Raw genomic sequence first — 2,314 nt, 5'->3', positions numbered from 1 at the left:
TCGCGGTGGGAGGAGACTGAGGTGGCCCGGAGGGGAGGGTCGGTTTCGCGGCAGCTGCGCAGGCCCCAGCTCTGGAGAGGTGTGGTACCGAAGGCCTGTGTGGTGAACAGCAGGGGGAGGCTCTACTGAAATACTGGCATATTTATATTATTTATATCTTTGAAATGGTGCAGTGTACCAAATAGCACACCGTTTACACAATTTCTAGCGCACTTTACTTGAGTATTTACATGTAGGCCTATGCTATACTTCCCTGCTGAAAAAAACACCATAGACCAGTTTAAGATGGTTGCTGGTTTAGTTGGTAAAGCTGGACAAGCTGGCCAGGCTGGTCTTGTTGGTAAAGTTTCAGCCACACTGGCTTGATCGATGGAGTTGGCTTCTTCAATATGATGCCAATATGGTCTTTTGTCGGCTCTGTATATCAATGCCGACGGTCGACCTATGCTGACAAGTAAGTGAAGAGTAGGCTAGAACATAAAGGTATATTCGCTATAGGGAAATGTCCCAGCAGTTTAGGATAATGAAGGTTCTAGACTAGGCTATTACATTTCTAATTCCTGATAATGACAGGAAGGCATTATAAAAATAATACTCATAGCAGAAATGTCACCCTCCTTTTTTTCCTTTAACAACGACCACAATATAATAATTTTAATAAATCAAATATGAACAATTGAGGGAAATGAGGAAGAACTGATTATTCAAATGTTGTAGTACAAGTAGTTTGTGCATAAATTACTCTGTTCCACGTCTTCAGTCAGTTCTGGACCCTATTATGACTCGGACACTAGTTATACCAAGGCTTATTAGAGGTATGAGTGGTAGGAGAGGAGTGGAGTTATCTTTGTATTTAGGCTGCAAGTCGACAAAGGTGATCAAATGCTGATGCTAATAATGATCCGATTAATTTGATATGGATTGTCTGCCAATAGCGAATCCTGATTCGATTCTTCTAGTTCCCAGATAATACAGCTGCACCATGTACACTAGCTCTATTTGTTTTTGCCATTGTAATTCACCTTAAGCAATTGTTGACTATGCCAACCAACTGTAATTTGTAATGTATTTTACATACTTTAATGGTCAAGTTCTGGCAACCACAGCAGCCCAAATGTTAACGTAAATGTCAAGTTCTCTTTTTACAGCTAGTGTACTTATATCTGTACATTTATTTTCAGTTTGCTTCAAGAAGTGGCTTCAACAGACAGAATGCAGGCCAGATTGGGAAAGGCTGGACGCTACACAACGGGAAACATTATGGACATGAACAAGGAAAAACACTTTCTTTGTTGCCTTTTTCTTGTTACTGTTTTTGTTACCATTTAAATATTGAATTATATTTATTACTTTTATTTTAAATCAAATGCACCTGTTATAGATAATATATTTATTTTTGATGTATAGGTTGATTTGCAGGTTGGTTGTTATTTGCATAATTATTGTATTGTATGTATTTTATTATATTAACTAGCTATTTATTGAATTGAAATAGTGTTATGAACACTATATAATGTATGTATTTTGGTAGGTACCAGAATACATGACTCAATAAATCTTTGTAATATATTTATGTTCTCTAGTTTAAATAATCATACCAGTATTTAAACAATGTATGCTGGTCACCTGGAATCCTGGTAAGCTTCCAGCATGGTATATTTAATACTATTATTAAACATAAGCTGGTGATCGATGGATGCTGGTGACCAGCCCAACATACCAGTATACTATGCTCGTTTAGCTGGTGGCCGGTTTAACCAGCCTAAAGTGTCCAAAACCCCTCTAAACCAGCCAACCATTCCAGCCTAATATCTACTGGCTGGTCAATTTAGCTGGTCAGGCTGGTTGACCAGCCTGCTAAATTCGTCTAAGCTGTTTTTTTCAGCAAGGTTTACACTACATTTCGGAGGGAAATATCGTACCTTTTACTCCACTATTTATTTGACAGTTTCAGATTAACACAAGATTTCAATCCACCTATAAATTCTGATATGTTATTATTGGTGTTGCATTGATTAGTCGACTAATTCATTGATCAGAAAAATAATGACAATATTATTAAATTCATTTTAGATCAATTATATTATGATATTTAAATGAATATCTTAGTTTTTCCAAAGGACAAAACAAGACACTTAAAGACATCACTTTGGACTTTGATAAACTGTGATGGATATTTTTACAATTTTCAGACATTATATAGATGAAAATATTTATTGATATACCATCAAATAAACCATATAATAAGTGATATGTTTTTTATTATTATCTTATTCGTCTTTTTATGTGATCCAATTATTCAAATTGTAAAATA

This window comes from Pseudochaenichthys georgianus, chromosome 19, assembly GCF_902827115.2.
Source record: "Pseudochaenichthys georgianus chromosome 19, fPseGeo1.2, whole genome shotgun sequence".
Taxonomy (NCBI): Eukaryota; Metazoa; Chordata; class Actinopteri; order Perciformes; family Channichthyidae; genus Pseudochaenichthys; species Pseudochaenichthys georgianus.
The sequence above is the reverse complement of the archived record's forward strand: the minus strand, read 5'-3'. Positions refer to the sequence as shown.